This window comes from Protopterus annectens, chromosome 12.part0 (genome assembly GCF_019279795.1).
Source record: "Protopterus annectens isolate FY-2018-M chromosome 12.part0, PAN1.0, whole genome shotgun sequence".
In the NCBI taxonomy this organism is placed as follows: domain Eukaryota; kingdom Metazoa; phylum Chordata; order Ceratodontiformes; family Protopteridae; genus Protopterus; species Protopterus annectens.
The window spans coordinates 554,723,550-554,745,844 of NC_056746.1; positions in this window are offsets into that span (position 1 = coordinate 554,723,550).

A 22,295-nucleotide genomic window follows, 5' to 3' on the forward strand; every position below is an offset into this window, starting at 1 on the left:
TCCCTATTAAGCAATGTGCTAAGGTTCATTCTTTTATTTGAGCAGAGTGGTTTGTGTATTAAGCAGATTTCTAATTCAAATGTTACATTTGTCAGTGTGTGTGTGGTTCATATTTTATTTGATGGCAGCTCCTTTTCTATTTTATTTGATGGCAGCTCTGTGTGTTTATTTGATGGCAGGTCCTTTCATATTTTATTTGATGGCAGCTCTGTAAGTTTATTTGATGGCAGCTCTGTGTGTTTATTTGATGGCAGCTCCTTTCATATTTTATTTGATGGCAGCTCCCTTCATATTTTATTTGATGAATGGTGTGCTAAGTATATTTTCATTGGGGGACTCTATTGCTTTGTTTAGCAGATGTCTATTAGTGTTTGTACTATAAAATGTAAAAAGTTTTAAAGAAATCCAAATAATCATAAGTAGAAGTAAAGCAGTATGCACATTACCGTGTTTATGGTAAATGGGGTGAAATAGCCAACTAATGGGACACTGGAATGGCTGCAGGGGGACTCTGGGGCCATGTTGTGGTCATCTGTTCTTCAATTTGCATTTGAAAGGGGGTATCCCACAATTCTGTTGGAGTGGATGGAGTTTCATAATTACGCATGCAAATTTTATGTTAATCAGCGTACAGATTTGTACCTATTTTTCATGGGCCTTGTCCAGATTTTTGATGTATCCAGGTTGAGAGGTATGGTCTGAATGAAGAGGTCAAAGCTGGAATCAGAGGGGCTACAGCCAACTGGCACCAAGAGCCAAGGGTAGTGTAAGACAAAAGAATGTCAAAGAAGCTGAAAAGTAAGGTGTCAAAACTGTGGTATAACCAGTATTACTGAATGGTACAGAAACCTGGGCAATAAAGGCAGAACATTTAAAGAAGCTAGAGGTGACGGAGATAAAGTGCCTGAGAGAGCTGGTAAGATGCACACACTATGGGACAGATGAAGAAATGAGGACATAAGAGCAGAAACTAACATAGCTTTAATTGCAGAAAATGTCAAAGGAAACAGAGTATGGTGATTTAGGCACATGTGTAGAAAACAGAACACAATCTGATGAAGAAGATTTGGGACAGACAGGAAGACAGCAAAAGGAAATGAGGACATCCAGAAAAGAGGCTAATGGATTAAATGAGAGAAGACCTGTGATACTCAGGCATGAGTGTAAAAGAAGGTAGGAAGGTGGCATTGAATAGAGAAATATGGTTGGTATGACACTCAACCCCAAGTACATTATGGAAAAAAGGAGGATGATGAGGATGATGATGTTGATAGTTAACTGATTTTGTTCTAACTTATCTCAACCCATAATAATACATAGCAAAGAGTAAGCCCATAATGAATATAAATAAATGGTGCACTTAGGTTCATAGATTCATAGTTAGGTACTAGGCTATCTGCCCAAGGGCATTTAAAAGCCTAGCCAGATTGTGTCAGCTTTCACCACCCCATTGATTAATTAACTGAGCCTCTGTCAAGAAGAGCCAATGAAGTGATCCCAGGGGTGTATTTTCTGTTACCCATCCACTTGTCAAGGTTTCTCTTGAAGAGTGTTAGTGAGGGGCTCTGCTAATGTAGTTAGAAATTTTGTTCCAAAGCATGGGGAGTCTCTGTGACAGGAATCTATCCCTCCAGCATGTTCTATTTATTGTTGTGGTGAGGTTATGCTCACTAGAGCGAGTGGCTCGCAGTGACTTGGATTTCTTTAGATGGAGCATATCCATCAATTCTGAGTTGGACATGGCTTTGTAAGTCAGGCAAAGATCACCTCTAAGTAAGCGATATGCCTCTGAGTACAGCCAGATATTTTCCAGTCAGGCTGCATAGGACATATGTTTGAGGCCAGTAATCCTCTTGGTGAGGTACTTTTGTGGTCTTTCCAGCTGTTGGAAGTGTCTTATGAGGTACATCCCAAATGGGGTATTGTACTCTATGATGGGTCTGATGAGTGATGAGTAGAGAGGCACTATAATCTCTTTATTTCTAGATGCAAACCCTTTAGTAATTAGATGGGCTACATAGAAGGATTTCCTAACTACTTTGGCAATATGATTGTCAAAGGAGAGATTACTATCTACCTGGGTCCCCAGATCTCTTATTACCTCTTCTGTATTAAGGGGGCTGCCACCTATGTGGTAATTCATGGGGGTTTTGTTTTTCCCAAATGGGATGACTATGCATTTTTTGGCATTTAGCTTGAGACCATGACTTTGACACCAGGTGTCCGTCTCAGTAAGGCCATTTTGGAGAATGTCCGTGTCAGCCGGAGAGTCAATTAGGGCTCCCAGTTTGCAGTCATCGGCGAACTTGGTTAGCCATAGTCCTCCTATGTTTGCCTGTAATTTTGTGAAGTATATGCCAAACAGTAGGGGTCCCAGGACCAAGCCTTGTGAGACACCACTTGTGACTGGTTTAGAGTCGGACCTGGAGCCCGCTATTCTTACCATGTGAGTTCTGTCTGTAAGCCAGTTGGCAACCCATCTCGTGACGTTGGGGTTTATGTTCAGGCTGGCGAATTTTTCTATAATTCCCGAGTGGGGATTGGTGTAAAAAGCCTTGGTGAGGTCAAGGTAGGCTGTGTGAACCACCTTCACCCTCATCTATGGCCTTGGTGACTGTCTTGAAGAAGTCAACCAGGTTTAGTAGGCATGATCTGCCCTTAACAAAGCCGAACTGGATCAGGTCAAGTGTTTGGAGGTTCCTAATGTCTTTGTTAATGAGTTCCATGATGATGCGCTCCATAGCCTTGCAGACCAGGCTAGTCAGGCTTATGGGGCAATAGTTATTAGGGTCAGTTGTGGCCCCTCCTTTGTGGAGCAGAATAACCATTGCTGTGCACCATTCTATGGGCACATAGCCTGTGGAGAGGCTGAGGTCGAGCAGTGTGTTTAGGTGGGGAGTTAGTTCGTTCTGTAGTTCATGCAAGACGCAGCCTGAGACACCATCTGGCCCCATTGACACTGTTCTTTTGGCTTTTGAAAGGGCTGTTTTCACCTGTGCATCTGTGATTTCCATGACACTACACTTTTCTGGTATTGTTGTGGGCCCTTTTGCGGGTGAAGTTTGCACTGAATCTATCTGCCAGGATGTTGACAATATCAGTAGGTTCAGTATATGTTGTGCTATTTTGCACTTGCTCAGAGCATATCTGTGAGTTGCCACCTAGATTATTGATATAGCTAAAGAAGGCTTTGTGGTTATCTTTCAAATCCTTGGCTATTTTTCTTCCAAAGTTAGCTTTGGATGATTTTAGGAGAGACCTTAGTTCCTTACTGATACTGATCAGGGATGTCTTTTCTTCTTGGGATTTGCTTTTTTTTCTGAACTAGTTTCCTCCTTCTGTTGTATAGCCTGTTTATGATAGTGGTCCACCAGACTGGTTTCCTTCTCTTAGGGGAGTAAATCTTGGTTTTGCTAGGGATGGCATGATCCATGATTCCTTGTAGGTGTTCATAGAGTGCATTTGCAAAGGTTTCTGCATCTTGGACACTGTTATCCTTTAGCGTGGGGGCTGTGAAACTTACCACCTCTGTCTTAAGTAAGGTGAAGTTTGCTATAGAAAAGTGTTTCACTGTGGTTTCCTTGGTTGGGGTGGTGGTGGTGTGGTGTTGACATCCAGAGTGATTAGTTTATCTTCTGATCTAACCAGTGATGGGTTGCCCTCCGGTGTGGAACACCTGTCACCCATGTTAGTGAAGACCAAGTCCAATATGTTTTTACCGCTGGTAGGGGAGTTTACCAGCTGATCCAGGGCATTTGAGTTGATAAATTCCAGGAAGCGCTGGACCTGGGAGTTTGTACTTGAGAAGTTTTCCCAGTTAACAGTAGGGTAATTGAAATCACCCAATATCAGGGTGTTTGGTAGGATGTTCATGTTTTCCAGTGTCTCCAGAAAGGCAGAGTGGTGGTCCTGGGTCATGGAGGGTGAACTGTAGCAGGCCACAATTTGCACTGCAGATTTGCCCGATGTTAGTTGCACATGGATGATCTCAGAGGTATCATGCTGCACCACTAACCTGGAGGTGTAGGTATCCTTGATGAATATGGATACACCCCTGCCTTTTGTGTTTTGGTCCATGTTTCTGTGGCCGAAGTGTGTGGTATGACTTGTAGCCTGGTAGTGCTGGGGTGATCTGTGGAACCTTGAACCAAGTTTCAGTTACTGCACAGATGTCAATGTTCTCCATATTGAGGAGTGCTTCAAGCATGTGCATTTTGAGATTTAAACTCCTGGCGTTGAGTAGCGTAACCCTCATTTTTTTATTTGTGCTGTTTACAGAGGTGGGTTTGACTTTTGAGCCTTGCCTAAAAAAGGCACTATGGGGGCAGCAAGAGCCTTGGCCAGTATTCGAAAGCCTAGGGATGACAGGTGCAAGCCGTCTCTTGTGAAGCAATGAGGCTTGTCCAGCATGTCGTCCCAGGCTGACAGACACTGGATCCTCTTTGAATGACACCAGAAGCTTAGCCAATTGTTGAAATTGATCATTTTTTCTTTATACTGCACTATCATTCTTGGTGAGGGCAGGATGCTACTCAGGGTCAGGGTCATACCCACCTGGGCTACATGATCAGAGAGCTCTTCCATGTTTCTTTTCATGTAGTCCAGGGAGGTACGTCTCAGGTCATTCACACCAACATGAACAATAACCGAGTCATATTTGCACTTGTTCTGTATTTGAGAAGCAAGATGGTCGACAGGTTGTAAACAGCATTCTAGTGCAGCTCTCGTCAACAGATTTGAATCTGGTGACATCTTACCTTACAATATGGTGTTTTGTGAGCTAAAACAACTCCCTTCAACTTCAAGAACTTTAAACCAAGTTTTCTTTGTTATTTTACCCATTGGATGATGGTCCCTGCTCTTTTATGGACACTTTTGATTTCTGTGGAGTTCTCTTCCACTGGCCACATTCATGTAGAAAAGTGGCAAGGGTGGGAGTAAAGGGGACAACTGCCCAGGTGCAAAGTATTACAGGACATGATGGAGAAGAGCAGTTCCTGGATTTATTTTCTGTGCTGGCATTTCTGAATGTTGGTACAGAAAGACACGTCACTGGTTCATGGGCCATTTGGCTTTCTATATTAGGTGGGTTTTTTTTCTGTTGATCCTACAGAGGGAGTGTGGATATGGCACAGGGTAGAAAGCCATTTGGTACAATTGCAATAATAGGCTTCCTACATTAAAATCTGAAGTCTTGAAGAGCCAAGGGGGTGGGTAGCTGCACTGCGGACAGGCACCAGGCACTAGATAGTTCAGCTGTGACTCTGAATAGAGGAAGTTTTAATGGAAAAAGTATCCTAAAATTACTTTTCCTTCTAAATGGTGTAAAACTCACTATTTATGATCAGGGACGATTCTTCTTCTTTAAACTTATCAACTGTATGGCACAAGACTCCAGTTCAATAAATATTCAAATTACAAATTTAAAATTCTCTGCTATTATTACTCTGTAGAAAGCATTCACAACTAAAAGAAGCAGAACTTTGAGAAAAGAGAAAAATAACTCATCTACATCAAAATATATGCTTAAACAAATGATTAACATTGCTGAATTTTAGGTTTAGGGAGTGAACAATACTTTAGGTTTAGTGAGGGGGATTAGATTCAAGGAGCAATCAGTTTTAGGTTTAGGGAAGGGAAGGGGGTTTAATTTTTAAGGAACAATCTTTTGTTTAGATTTAAGGACTGGGTGGGAATCTTAGGATTAGGATCAGGATTCTAGTAGAAAAATTGGGCTTTGGGGGGAATGCTTTCATAAAGGAGACATGTTAGTGGGAGTTAGAGCACTTGCCAAAATGAGCAAATAATGGCAAGGGTGTGTGTCTCGTGCAAATGTGTCTTGAAAACATATATAAAACCCATTTTCCCTCATGATCTCAAACAAAAAGCTTGCAGAATCTATGCTAATAGAAAGAGCCCATCACTCACTAAGGAAATCTGAAAACAACCTCAGTTTTGAGAGTAGTCTCCATGAAGATGTTTAACTACCAGGACACTCTCACCATCCTGTAGACCATAAAAACCTAAAATACTTTTTCTGGCAAGGACAAATACTCAGGATTACCAAAAATATGTCTCTAGCTTACAAACTGCAGAGATAAAAAGTATGCTGTACTGTGTCTGTCTGACTGAAATAAAGTAAAGTTTCAAATGTTCTTCCCAGCAAAACTCTCCTTTCTACACAATTTAACTCATTCACTCCAATGGAGCTTAGGAAGTTTGCCCTGTAACTTCCAATGGGCGGATCCTATGGCTTTTTGACAGAATCAAATTTTGTCCTTGCATTTCAAACAAATGTTCATATCTCTGGGACCATAGGGGTTATGAAAGAAGTATAAATGGAAAACCCTTCAGCACAAGTTATTTTTATAGTGGTAGTATTCTTTAGGTTATGCGTCCCAAACTGAATTTTATAAGTCACAGTAAACACAGTAACTATGTTTACAATATTTTGAAAACAACTTACAATATCTCAGCAACCAGTCAAGTTACACACAAACTGTCTGCAGCATTTTATTCATCTAGCTGAGAGCTTTCACATAATCATAAGGAGTTCAGTCTATGTTACTTGGTTGTTGAGATATTTAAAAAAATGTGAAAATGATATTTACATAAATTAATATAATAAAACAACAGTAAATGTCTCTTTACCTGCAGTAGACAGTAGTCAAATATTAATGCAGCTGAGTTTGTCACTGTGTAAGCTTTAAGGTGAAATCTTTTAAAACCATGTATATAACATGGTTTTGGAATTATTGATGAAAATATGAACAAGCAATAATAGACACCTAGAAGCATTGGTAGGAGTTAACTGCAGATGCACTTGTAGGTGTCACTCAGATGTAATGATATAAAACAGGTACTTTTCAACTGTTTCACTTCACAGCAAATTGAATAACTGTAACATTAATCTCCTGGACATTATTTTAAATTTCAGAAGTTTCTTGTCTTAGTTAAGGGTGTGATGACTGTTACATGTGATCAATAAGGTTGACATTGATGACTCATTGTTTGGCTTACTGGAATGAATGCTGACATGTCTGCAACTGGATTATTCCCTCATTTGATGTTTATGCTCATTCAAGATGATAGAGTGGCACCTAAACACTTGCTAAGGTGATTTTTTTTCATATTTGGTCTATGTCTGCTTCAGTTACTGTGATTTCAAAGGTCAACAGGAAGTACAACTTTCTCTTGCACTATCTGTAAAGGCTGTGAAGTACACAAGTTAAATCCTGTTGATAATGAACACAGCCTAATGAATAACAGTCCATTCTGTAGTTTAAAAATAATATTTCACAATACTATGAGTGATGTTTAAACTATTTTAATTAGTTATTTTAATTATTGAACTCCAAGTTTGACTACATTATATTAAAGCCAAGTCAGCTCCTTGTTTGGTTATATTGCAAACATGCTTAAGGTTCTATGCAGCTATTAGTTTTTCAACAACTGCACAGTGTAGTTGTGTAGTTTTTTTTTTTTTTTTTTTTTTTTGCATAGCTCTATGTCATTCCAGGATATTTGTTGACTTAAGACAAACCTTGTTATAATTCTATATTTTTCACAGAGCATATGTTTATAAAAGGTAAGAAGTATAAATGTCATTTTGAATACATTATATGGACATGCATAGAAGAATGTTACACATTGCTATTATGTAGAGTTACTGTTAAATATGTTGACTATCTTAATCATTTTCCCTTCTACCCTAGTAACTACATATACTTTCTTTTAGTTTAATGTACTTTTCTATCTTGTCTTAAGGCTATTTTCTTATCTCAGGTTTAAACTCCACCATCAAATACTTCTTTTTTGAAAAAAAAAAAATTATTTTAATAACCAAGAACAATCAGAGTAAAATAAAACAAACAGATAACTATTTGCATACGTCTACAGCTGTGTAATATATCAATGTAATACAAATTAACAACAGTTAATATTTTTCAAGCACATTTTTAAGCTTTAGCCACAACTTAAAGGCATGAGTAATATTAGAAGTTCTTATCCTAATCGTATGTAGCTCACTACTACATACGATTTTTGCCATACTACGAAATTCGGTACAAGAGGGAGTAGTTTTACTCTTCTGATTGCTGGTTATTGTTTTCCTAGCAATTGCTAGTATAGACTAAAGAATAGGCACTTGCATCCTTGGAATTATTTCAGGGATCAGACCATTAAATAAAATCAATGACTTGGAAATATTACATCTATCCTATCACAATGCTTGAGTAATGCTACAAATTTCTTTCCAAAAAGGGGCGATGACCTCGCATTCATATACCATATGTATCCAATCAGCTGTTACCTCAGAATCACATCTCTGGTGTTTGATTCTACTTGATTTATACATAATTGCAATCTTGTTAGATGTAACAAATGCTCTGTTCAAGAATTTCCAGGTAAAAATTTTCCAATATAAAAATAATGTAATTTTTTCTATTAACTTTAATACTATTTTTTTATCTTCATCGATAAGATTTCCATTATTAATTTTTGTGGAATAATTCCAAAACATATTGTCTAAATATAAGAAGTCTAATCTAAGAATTCTATAAATCTGTGATAAGTAAAACTTATTTTCTTTTGCTTTATTATTAATGTTAATTAGGAATTATTTGGAGGAAAGATTTGTTATCCAAATTAAATATCTTATATATCTTTGTGTTTACAAAATCCCTACATATTTGTAGTGTTAACCACTTATTAGAATCATAATTGTATCCAGACATTAAGTTTTCAACAGAATGTATTTCAGTTCCATTTAAAATTGATGCCAATAAACTAAGTTATTTTGTTCTTTTAGAGCTGTCATTCTAGTGAAATTGTGAGTTTCTAAACATTCATTTGTACATGGTATTAGAAAAATTGGAAAGATTAGGTCTTTAATGCAATAATTAGAATACATGATTTCCAGAAGAAAGAAATAGTGTTATTTCTATATGGAATTTGATTAGAATAAATATTTCCACTTAAACAATAATCTTTTAATAGCCAGACACAACTCTTATGACAATTAGTAATATGTTTGTTATTTTTAGATAATAATACCTGATGTGTTAGTTTACATTTTGATTCATATGATAAAGTTATCCACAATACAATAATTTTATAATAAACAAAGTAACATATAATTGAGTATCAGGCAATCAATATTCTACCGTTATCCCAACCTTTTGTGTTCCAATTAAGGATGCCAAATAAACTTAAGTAGGATGTTATTATTCTTTTTCATTATTTATTTATTTTGTGGTAGAAGCAATGTTAATGATTTTATAACAAATACTATTTTAGGGAGTAATTACCATTTTAATTAACATTAAACATTCTTCCATAGTAAAGAAAACTTTATTCCAACTTGTGACTAGACTTATAATTTTATCAATAACCTGTTGAAAATTCACTTGTATTATTTCCATACTATTAGACATAATGATGATACGCAAGATATTTAATTTGAGAGTTATTCAAATTGAAATCAGAATATTTTTATATCATTTTTAAAGTTCTTATTAATTAATAATGTACTAGTTTTATTATCATTAAATTTAAAGTTTGAAATATTTTCAATTTGCTTCATAGAACAAATTATATGTTCTAGTGATTTTTCTATATTTCCTATTGTAAGCAGAATGTTATCCTCAAAAAGTTGAATCTTTAGTTCCAAATAATCTTCTATTTTTATACCATAAATATTTTTGTGTGACCTAAGAAAGTTAACAAAAGGTTCTACTACTAGTGCAACAAGTAGTGTAAATAGTGAGCAACCTTGTTTAGTAACTTTTTGTAGCTTAAAGGAATTCGAAAGAAAGGAAGATATTGTGACTTGAGCACAAGAATTAATGTATAACTTCGAAATTAATGCTAATAACTCAACTAAGTTTTATTCTTTAAGTGCTTTAAATAAATAAGGCCAATTGACTGAATCAAAAGCTTTGTCTAAATAAAGACTAATGGTACAAAGTGTTTTTTTTATTTGCATAGTCTATTAGTGTGTGTACCCTTATTGTATTGTCTTGTACCTGTCTATTCAAAATAGAACCTGATTTATTGTTGTTAAATAAATTTGGTATTATTAGATTAATTCTATTTGCTAAAATAAACATGAAGATCTTATAGTCAACATTTAAGAGTGAAATAGATCTATAAGAAAAACATTATGTAGGATCTTTCTCTTGCTTTAGAATTGGTAAAATGAGGGAATATTTCAAAGATGGGGAACCTCTGAAGTAGTTTTATTTCCCTGAAAGCTTGTTCTAGTATAAAGACTACATTATCTGGCAATTGTTTATATAGTTCAATTATAAGACCATCTAAACCAGGAGCCTTATTATTTTTTTTAACCTTTTAATTTGATCTTTTATGTCTTTTAAAGTAAAAGGTCTATCGATTTTATTTAACTGTTCATTTGTTAATTTATTCTTTATATTTTCCTTTAGGAACATATCTGCTATCTTATCATTTACTAAGCTATTCAAATTTATATTTATATTTTCATAGAATATTCTAAAGTACTTCAGAATATCCTTAATATCTGTTTTCCTTTATTTTTTGTTATTTATTTGTAACATAATTAATTTTTTATGTGATTTAGTCTATGCATTTTCTTAGATCAAATAGCAATTTTGTATAAGCTTGAAGGGTTCACTGAATACTTTTTGAAGTTTTAGTTTTTCCAGGTTTATTCATACTTTATGGTTTAGAATTTCAACATATTTTGTATGCAAATTTTTTAGTTCAAACTGAATAATAGTGTCATTTGATTTTAGGTCTAACTTTATTTTATCCGTTTTAATTTATAATGTATTTAATTCTTTATACAATTCTTTTGTTTTATTCATATACCAGCATGTAATTCTACAATTCAACTAAGCCTTTAGTGAGTTCCAAATGATGATATAATTTGCTTCACGGTTTGTATTTATTTCTATAAAGTTCTTGATCTCATTTACATACCATACTTTAAAGCCTTTTATTTTAACAATGTATATTGGTAGTCGTCTATGATGAATTAAGACATTATTTTTTTAAAATAATGTTGAATATAATAGCATTGTGCTCTGGTAATGGACATCATACTATGGAAACTTCTCTTATATTTCACATTGAATTGCGTGTACCAAACACCTTGTCAATATCTGTCTGAGTTTCATATCTATAAGAATAATGGGTGTACTGAAGCGAATTTACCTTTCTTAGTTCATGTATATCCTTTAGGTTCATAAGGTCTACAAATTTTGATAAGTGATTAGCTGAAGAAGTGATACTAGGTTTCTTATTAGCAGTGGTGTCCTTATCAGATACGATACAGTTATAATCACCAACCATTATGACCTCACCTTTCATATAATAGGCTATGATATATATATAATTTTTTGCATCTTTAGCTCCTAACCCTGGAATCAAATAACAGTTTACCAAGGTATATATTTTCATATTCCATTCAATTACAACGATGCTTAAGGTACCATTTTTATCAACATACGTATCCATTACATTAGATATAACTGGGGCATTTTTCCACAGAATGAGAGTGCCTCTTCTCTTATATCTAAAAAACAAAGCCTGCCAGAATTAAATGATTCTTTAATGATAATTTACTAATATATTTATTGAATAAATGTGTTTCTTGTAAAAATACTATCTGAGCTTTATGTAACTTCAGGTATTTAAGCAGACTTCCCCTCCTCTCTGGATTATTTAATCCATTATTATTAATAGATAAACATTTGAAATCAGACATTTATAAGAGACCATATTACTAAAAATACTTTTATGTAAAGAACTATTATATACTGCAGAGATAACAATAAGTGCATCAGATCCCAGTTGGTTGAGGTGTTCCTACCTCACCTCCCACTGAAAGGCTTGTAAAAGCATAAGTATGGATGACTTTCCCCACCACGGTACTTGTTTTAATAAGGTGTTCCTACCTCACCTCTCCCTGAAAGGCTTGTAAAAGCATAAGTATGAAAGACTTTCCCCACCACGGAACTTATTTTATAAGGTGTTCCTACCTCACCTCCCCCTGAAAGGCTTGTAAAAGCATAAGTACGGAAGACTTTCCCCACCACAGAACTTGTTTTAATAAGGTGTTCCTACTTCACCTCCCCCTGAAAGGCTTGTAAAAGCATAAGTACGGAAGACTTTCCCCACCACAGAACTTGTTTTAATAAGGTGTTCCTACCTCACGTCCCCCTGAAAGGCTTGTAAAAGAATAAGTACGGAAGACTTTCCCCGCCACAGAGCTTGTTTTAATAAGGTGTTCCTACCTTATGTCCCCCTGAAAGGCTTGTAAAAGCATAAGAATGGAAGACATTCCCCACCATGGAACTTGTTTTAATAATGTGTTCATACCTCACCTCACCCTGAAAAGCTTGTAAAAGCATAAGTACAAAGGACTTTCCCCACCACGGAACTTGTTTTAATAGGTTCATGGATTCATAGGTAGGTACTTGGTTATCTGTCCAATGGCATTTATAAGCCTAGCCAGAACGTGTTGGCTTTGGCCACCCCCTTAGATTAGTTCCCTGTGCCTCTGTCCAGCAGAGCCACTGAAATGATCCCCAGGGTAAACTTTCTGTTTCCCATTCAATCATCAAGGTTTCTCTTGAAGAGCGTTAGTGTGGAGCTCTGCCTAATGTAGATTGTAATCTTGTTCCAAAGCATGGGAAGTCTTAGGGACAGGAATCTATTCCTCCAGCAAGTCCTATTTATTGTTGTGGTGAGGTTTACATCCCTAGAGCATGAGGCTCGAGGGGATAAGGTTTTTTTTTAGGTGGAGCATGTCCATCAATTCTAGGTTGGACATGGCCTTGTATGTCAGGCATAGATCACCTCTGAGTAGGCGGTATGCAACCGAGTACAGCTGGAGTTTCTTCAGTCGAGCTGCATAGGGCATCTGTTTGAGGCCAGTGATCCTCTTGGTGAGGTACTTCTGTGGTCTTTCCAGCTGTTGCAGGTGTCTTGTAAGGTACATCCCAAATGAGGCTTTGTACACTATGATGGGTCTGATGAGTGATGAGTAGAGGGAAACAATGACCTCTTTTGACCTGGATGCAAACTCTTTTGTGATTAGGTGGGCCACATAGAAGGATTTTCTAACCACTTTGGCAATGTGATTATCAAAGGAGAGATTACTATCTACTTGGGTGCCCAGATCCCTTATTACATTTTCCGTATTTAGGGGACTACCATCTATGTGGTAGTTTGTGGGTACTTTGTTTTTTCCAAAGGGGATGATATGCACTTTTTGGCATTTAGCTTGAGACCATGATTTTGACACCAGGTATCCATCTCAGTGAGACCCTTTTGGAGGATGTCTGTCAGCCAGAGAGTCAATTATAGCCCCTAGTTTGCAGTCATCTGCAAACTTGGTCAGCCATAGTTCTCCTGTGCTTGCCTGTACCTCTGAGAAGTATATGCCAAACAGGAGGGGTCCTAGGACTGAGCCCTGGGGAACACCACTTGTAACCGGTTTAGAGTCGGACCTAGCTCCTACAACTCTCACCATGAGGGTTCTGTCCATGAGCCAGTTAGCAACCCATCTTGTGATGTAGGGGGTTTATGTTCAGACTGGTAAGCTTGTCTATAATACCAGAATGGGGAATGGTGTTGAAGGCCTTTGCGAGGTCTAGGTAGGCTGTGTTTACCACCTTTCCCCTGTCTATAGTCTTGGTAACTGTCTCAAAGAAGTCCACCAGGTTTAGTAGGCATGATCTTCCCTTAACAAAGCTGAACTGGGTAGGGTCCAGTGTTTGGAGTTTCCCAATGTCTCTTTTAATGAGTTCCATGATGATGCACTCCATAGCCTTGCAGACCAAGCTAGTCAGGCTTATAGGGCGATAGTTCCTGGGGTCTGTTGTGGCTCCACCATTGTGGAATGGAATAACTGCTGCTGTGCACCACTCTATGGGGATGTAGCCTGTGGAGAGGCTGAGTTTGAACAGTGAGTTTAGGTGAGGGGTTAATTCGTCTTTAAGCTCATGTAGAATACAGCCTTTGACACCGTCCAGTCCCATTAATGCTGTGTTATTGGCTTTGGAGAGGGCTGTTTTATCCCGAGTGTCTGTATATTCAGGGGCTCTACATTCTTCTGGTATTGTTATGGGCCGTTTTTGGGGTGACAGGGAGGTGAAGTTTGCACTGAACCTGTCTGCCAGGATATTGGTGATATCAGTCAGTTCAGTGTATTTTGTGCCATTCTGTACTAACTCCAAGCAGATCTGAGCATTGCCACTTAGATTCTTGACATAGCTAAAGAATGTCTTGTGGTTATCTTTGGAGTCCTTGGAAATTTTTCTTTCGAAGCTCAACTTGGATGATTTTATGAGGGATCATAGTTTCTTGCTGATGCTGATCAGGAATGTCTTCCCTTCTTGGGATTTTACTCTTTTCTGTACTAGTTTCCTCCTTCTATTGTATAGCTTGTTTATGGCAGGGGTCCACCAGACTGGTTTCCTTTTCTTGGAGGAGTGAGTCTTGGTTTTGCTTGGGATAGCATGATCCATACATTCTTGTAGGTGCCCATAGAATGCATTAGTAAAAGATTTTGCAGCTTGGACAGCATTATCCTTTAGCATGGGGGCTTTGAAATGTTCCACCTCGGTCTTAAGTAACATGGTTTTCTTTTTGAAAAGTTATTCACGGTGGTTTCCTTGTCCGGGGGTGGGGCCAGAATGTGGATATCCAAAGTGATTTGTTTATGGTCAGATATAACCAGCAAGGGGTTGACCTCAGGTGTGGAACACCAATCGCCCATGTTGGTGATGGCCAGGTCCAATATGTTGTCACCTCTGGTGGGAGTGTTGACCAGTTGATCCAGGGTGTTTGAGTTTATAAATTCTAGGAAATGTTGGGCAAGGGAGTTAGTACTTGAGTAGTTTTCCCAGTTAATGTTTGGGTAATTAAAATCTCCCAATATTAGGGTGTTTGGTAGGACCTTTATGTTTCCCAGTGTTTCCAGAAATGTGGAATGGGTGCCCTCAGACATGGTGGGTGATCTATAGCAAGCTACAATTTGAATTGCAGTTTTGCCTGTTGTTAGTTGCATGTGGATGATCTCTGAAACATCGTGCTGTGCCACTAACCTGGAGGTGTGGGTATCCTTGATGAATATGGATACGCCCCCGCCTTTTGTATTTTGGCCCAGGTTCTGTGGCCATAATGTATGGTATGAGTTGTAGCCTGGTAGTGCTGGGGTTCTCTCTGGAGCCTTAAACCAGGTTTCTGTTACTGCACATATATCGATTTTCTCCTTAATGAGGAGTGCCTTGAGTGCATGCATTTTGAGGTTTAGACTTCTGGCATTGAGTAGCATTACCCTCAGTTTTTTGTTACTTGTGCTATTTATGGTGATGGGTTTGTCTTTTGAGCCTTGCCTAAAAATGGCACTATGGGGGTGGCAAGAGCCTTGGCCAGTATTCGAAAGCCCAAGGGTGACAGGTGCAAGCTGTCTCTAGTGAAGTAGCGTGGCTTGTTGAGCATGTCATCCCAGGTGGACAGACACTGGATCCCCTTTGAATGACACCAGGAACTTAGCCAATTGTTAAAATTGATAATTTTTTTCTTCATATCGTGGTATCATTCTTTGTGAGGGCAGGATGCTACTCAGGGTCAGGGTCATACTGGCCTGGGCTATGTGATCAGAGAGCTCTTCCATGTCTCTTTTCATGTAGTCCAGGGAGGTACACTCAGGTCATTCACACCAACATGGACAATGACAGAGTCATATTTGCACTTGTTGTGGAGTGACCTGAGTGCTTGTGTTATGTAGCGGATCCTGGCACCTGACAGGCAGCTAACAGTAACCTTCTACTTATTCAGCCTAGTGGGTGGGATGTCAGTGTGCCTGACTATAGAGTCACCTATTACTAGTATGTTGGGTATGTTATTTTGCCTTAAGGGCTGTGATTGCATGGCACACTGGTTTTGTGAAGTATGTGTTTCATGGCTTGTGTTGGGGTGGGGGTGGAGATTGCTTAGATGTCTGCTTTGGATGTCTCTGTTGCTTTTGCAGATTTTTATTTAGAGCCTCCGAATATGTTTTCATGTATTTATGTGTGTTTTTTTGCCGGTGCTGGTTTAATGGGTCTATGTGAGGCTGGTGGTGTGATACAAGTATTTCCCTTTCCTCTTGACTGTCTGATCCAGTCTTGGGTTGAGAGTGCTTAGCCTCCAGTTTGGCTGTATAATTGCATCTCTCGAATGTATTAGTGTTTGGTGATAGGAGGAGAGGTTTGTCTGTGTACATGAAGCAGTTGTAACATTGTCTCAAAATGCCCAGATTCACCAGTTGGACTGGAGAATACACCTGAAACTGCCCTTTGGACATGCCTGGATAGGTACAGTGAACTGTTTTAGTGAATGGCTGGTGAGGTCAAATAGAGAGCTTTGTCCTTCTGTACAGTATAGGGGGGGTCTAGTGCTAGGGTTTATAAGTGCTTGCTATGAGGTTTGAGCAAGTGTCAGGTTTGAGAAATGAATGGCTTGAGTGCTTAAGTTGAAAGTTTGTCTAGTTCCAAGGGAAAAATTGAAGAGGAGACTTTGTGGAGCCAGAAATAGTTAGACCCTAGCTAACCAGCGCTGCCTGGCGTGCAAAACCGGGCAAATGCGTTTTTTATAGCATAAGGTCAATATCCACTTAAATACCTTGCCACCTGTAAACCTAACAAACTGGGTCCAAAAAAGCACTGGTGAATGTCCCCATAACTCCCACTTGTAATTCTTATTAGGTTGGAAGGGTTAGACTTTCCTGTAGCCTTCTTTCTTCCCCAATTAAGGAAAAACAGCATGCTTTCTACTGTTCAACAGACGAGCGTAGTGTGCTCTGCACCTCCAAACAGTGCATTTCTCAATAAACTAAGTGAAACAAACATGCAACAAAAGGGAATTGGAAAACAGGCTCTCTGCATTGTACATTGAGAATCAGGCAGGGAACTGTGTAGTTTTAACAGTATGGCCTAGGAAAAGAGTATTGGGCATATAAAAAGAAACAAAAAAGTGTGCTTGTAACTCATACCTGCACATGCCACATCTAGACATCTGCTTTATTGGTTTAGCCTGGTTCCCCTCTCTCAAATAATCAAAGGTTACATAATCAACTACCTGACCAGCCATTTTCAAATCAACCAGTGCATCAGGTCCCAGTCGGTTGAGGTATGTTCACATACTTATGTATTTAATTCTTGTTTCTTTATCTGAGCTCAATGTACTGTTTACCACATTTACTCGCAAACTGAAACCTTGATGAATTAAGGCATGTTTATTGGTACCGGCTGCTACAAATTACTCACAAACTGCTGTTGATATTGTATCCATTTATTGTCGTTTGCATTGACTTAGTGGTCTGTCCTGGATAGTGTAGCATTGATAAGGGACAGAAATAATGAACAAGTAGTGTAGCATTGACAAGAGACAGAAATAATGAATACTAACAGAGCCCTTAAGGCAGATATATAGGAAAAAGTGCTGCTGTTTAATACTAAAAGGTGCACGTGGACTTGTTTGATAATCATGTATACTGAATGTTTGAATGATTAACTCTGTTCTTGGTATAGTACTAATAATCATATCCCCTCTCTAGGAGTTCCTACCTCAACTCCCCCTGAAAGGCTTGTAAAAGCATAGGTAAGGAAGACTTTCCCCACCACAGAACTTGATTAATAAGGTCATTATCCACTTAAATACCTTGCCAACTGTAAACCTAACAAACTGGGTTCACAAAAGCACTGGTGAATGTCCCCATAACTCCCGCTTGTAATTCTCTTTATGCTGATAAGCATTAGGTTAGAAGGGGTAGGCTTTCCTGTAGCTTTGTTTCTTCCTCAATTAAGGTAAAAACAGTGTGCTTTCTGCTGTTCAACAGGCGAGCATAGTGTCCTCTGCACCTCCAAACAGTCCATTTCTCAATAAACTAAGTGAAACAAGTGTGCTACAAAAGGGAATTGAAAAACGGGCTCTCTGCATTGTAAATTGAGAAGCAGGCAGGGACCTGTGAAATTTTTAATAGTAGGGCCTAGAAACAGAGTATTGGGCATATAAAAAGAAACAAAAACACATGCTTGTAACTCATACCTGCACATGCTACCTCTAGGCATCTGCTTTACTGGTTTAGCCCTGCTCTGCTCGTTCTGTGCCCCACCCGCCCCCGGTATTACTATGTTTATAGTACCACTGGCAAACCCCCTTAATTAGCTAATCAGCTACATGTGCTGCTAGAGCCCAGCAATTTCCTAGCAGCACAATAATACACCTTCTATCCAGCCCACAATCCATATTATCCCACCCATTATATTCTCTCTAACTTTTTATCCACCACATACACTCAACACAGACCCTACCCTAGTAATTTGTATGACTACAGCTAAAGCACTAATGCCGCTACCCTTAGTACCCCTGCTATTCATTCCTTATCACCTAAGCTCCTATGAATATGTACAGCATCTTGAAATCCAATACCCAAACTCAGACACCAACCCAGTATTTAATAAGTTTATCTACCACATAACAACCCCCTCTCCTAATTCCTCGCCCCCAGTTACCATCACCTGACTAAATACCACTACATTAGCTTAAAAACCAAAAGCTACGAAAAAATCATAAACAAATTTTTAAGACTCATAAGCAACATAAAAATTAATCTTATGAAGGATGGAGACCTCCACCCCAATCCTGGCCCATCCACAACAGTAGACCCAAGCACAAATGTGTACTACCCAGATTGATAGACTTCCAAAGTAATTTCTGGTCTGTCATCTCAACATCAGAAGCCTAACAACAAAATCCATAGCCTACATGGACTCGTAGCTGTTCACTCCCCTGATATCCTCTGCCTCACAGAAACCTGTCTAAAACCAACAACCAAAGATAATGAAATACCCCCCCCCCCCCCACAGTACAACATCCTTAGACTGGACTGAATCTCCAGGAAAGGTGACAGGGTAGCTGTACTATACAAGTCTACCCTAACAATAACAATTGACACCTAACAGCCACCCCAGTTTGGCAATGCAGAAATTCTCATCACCAAACTAATAATAAACAAAAATAAATGCAGATACATTGTCTGCATTTATATTCCACCTGGCAATTATGATAATACTCTAGAAAATATCTTACATTGGCTAGCTTCTAACTATCCCCAGGAAACCATTGTCTTGGGGGACTTTAACATTGATCAGAACACCTGTTCCTCTGAAACTCCCTCCACCCATTTAAACCTCCATAGGTTTACTCAGATCATTGCCACCCCCACCAGATTTAGCAAAAATAGAGTCAAAGATAGTATCCTCGATTTGGATACTTATTAACAACCACCCCCAAAAGTACAAGTCAGGTACATTACCCGATGATCTAAGTGATCACTGCCTTACCTATATTATTAGGCTCAAAGTAAACATTCCCAACCAGCCCACCTACAAAACTATAAGAAACGTCAGGAATTTTAACCTTGACAATGTCCAAAAAGAACTCAAAGCATGTATTTGGAATGTCTTGAAATGACTCCCATTACAAGAAGCAGTTGAGTACTTCAATACCAAATTTCTGGCTATCCTTAACCACCATGCTCTTACCCGTACCATCTGTGTAAAAGCCACGGTTGCACCGTGGCTATCTAAAGAAACAAAAACCAAAATTAAACTAAGAAACAATGTCTGGGCCAGGTGGTATGTTACCAAAGCCCATATGGACCAAGTAAGATACCAGCAGCTAAGGAACCAGACCAAAAAATCTGTCATTCTAAACAAAAAAAATCACTACACCCTCCTACAACAAAAATATCAGGTAAACCTCAAACGTTCTGGGCTGGTATTAACAATATTCTCCACCCAGGCCATTCTGCCACTCCTACCCCATCAGCTGCCCTTGATAAATCTGTTGAAATTGCAAACAGCTTCAACTCCTTCTTTACTGAAACTATCCAGTCTCTAGCTACCCAGCTCACTCCATCGGACACAAACACCAGCTCTGGCACATCTAGCCCTGATCCACCCAGCACCCAACCCACCTTTGCCTTTCAAACAGTACCTACCAACCTGATCCAGACCTTACTCAAAAAGCTAAAACATACTACACTAGCTGCTGACCATCTCCCACCTCAATATCTTCAAAAAGCAGCTGATGCCATAGCACTTCCCATTTCTATTCTGATCAACAGATCCATCTCAGAAGGATCCATCCCAGCAATATGGAAAATATCACATGTTATACCTCTCCATAAAGGAGGAAGTTCCACATAATTATCTAACTTTAGACCTATAGCCATTCTTTCACCACTAGCTAAAATCATGGAAAGATGCATACACAAACAAATCATGCACTTTCTTATTCAAAATGGAAAGCTCGCCAACTCTCAGCATGGCTTTAGGCCATTCCACAGTACCATCACAGCTCTTCTATCTTTCTCTAATGTCATCAATCTTCATTGTAACAACAAACTATCTTCAGCACTCTTCCTAGATCTCTCAAAAGCTTTCGATATGGTCAACCATCAGCTACTGTTCAATACCCTACAAACCATCGGTTTAGACCAACATGCAATACAATGGTTTCACTCCTACCTAAACGGTAGACAGCAGGCTGCTTATGGCAAAGCAAGCTGTCATCCCAACTTCCTCTAACCCTAGGTGTCCCACAAGGGTCCATACTAGGTCCCCTTCTTTTCTCTATTTTTATCAATAATCTGCACACAGCCATCCCAGGAGCTGCCTGCATCCAATATGCAGATGACTCAATGCTAATATGCTCTGCCTCCTCTCCTACACAACTTCTAACCCTCACCCAGACCACTTTCAGCATGGTAGAAACATGGTTAGCTAATCGCTGTCTGCTTCTAAATACTAACAAAACCAAGCTACTACTTTTCTCCCCTAACCATAGAATTCCTCCTCCGTCCTTCAACATCAAATCTAACAATGACACCATTATCTCCCCTGATGACCATACAAAGCTACTAGGCATAATAATAGACAACAACCTTAAATTTGATAAACATGTCAATCACACTAAGTCTGTCAACAAAAAACTTGGCTCCCTGTACAGAGCCAAACCTTTCCTCACCCTCCTAGCTAGGGTAGCTATTGCAAGATCACACCTCCTCTCTACCCTTATGTATGCCTCCCCTGTACTCACCAGCCTATCCAAAACTGATCTCAACAAATTGTCAGGATGTTACAATCATATAGCCAGATTCGCTTCAGGCATGGCTTTTAGGACCCACCATTGCCAGAACCTCAAAGCACTGGGATGGCTAGAGTATCCTACCCTTCTACAGTTCAATCAGCTTATAGTAGTGCATAAAATACTCCATCAACCTGATAACACCCCTGCCCTCAAAAATATTCTCACCCCTCATAGTGCTCCAGGCCATTACGCTCAGCTGATAAACTAATGATACTGACCCAAAAATCCAACAAATCTGCAGGCGATGCTATATTTGCCAACTCAACCAGTAAAATCTGGAATCTACTCCCTACTACCGTTACCAAGGAAACCTCACTACCCCTATTTAAAAGAGAACTCAAAAATACTTCACATCTCATTGGCTGTGCTCTTGTTCTAAACCTGACTAACAACTTCACTAATACATGTCTTGCTACCCAACCTGCTGTTTAGCCAAGTATCTATGCCTTATAGCATTTGAATGTCTAAGCATTGTGAATTATGAGATCTGATTGTATTCTATATTCACATTTTCTGATACGTCTTAGCCAATCAGATGTAAGTCTGCACATTGTGTATATTGATATCTGCCTGTATTCTTTGTCTATATTTTTCTAAACATGTCTGCATGAGTTTGTCACACAGTGATGTATGTATTGTGTCTTTTTTGGTATGTGAAGCTTTTCTCCCCGGGCCTCCACTGAAAATGGACATATATCCAGTCGGACTATCCCGGTCAACAAATGTAAAATAATTAAATAAAAATAAAGAACATTCAGCTATGGACAAAACATTTAAAACAATTAGAATAGTATCTAACAATATAACCTTAAAACATTCTACCAAGGAATAACATATTCCTAGTTTGTTGATAAAATCAAACAAACATGTCAGCCTACTCATAAGACTAAGTACATTTAGCTTATACTTCTGCTTTGTGCATGTATGTTCCCTATCTTTATATAAATCATTTTAAGAAAGCCCTGATATATGTTATTAAGAAAGAGAGAAAAAGCTACTTAGGTCAAATTTCACTTTAAATAAGATAGAGTAGCTATCACTCTTTCCCGTATTCTATTATAATCTCTTATTAGTCCTCAGACTACAATAAGAAAATTATCAGATGTTAA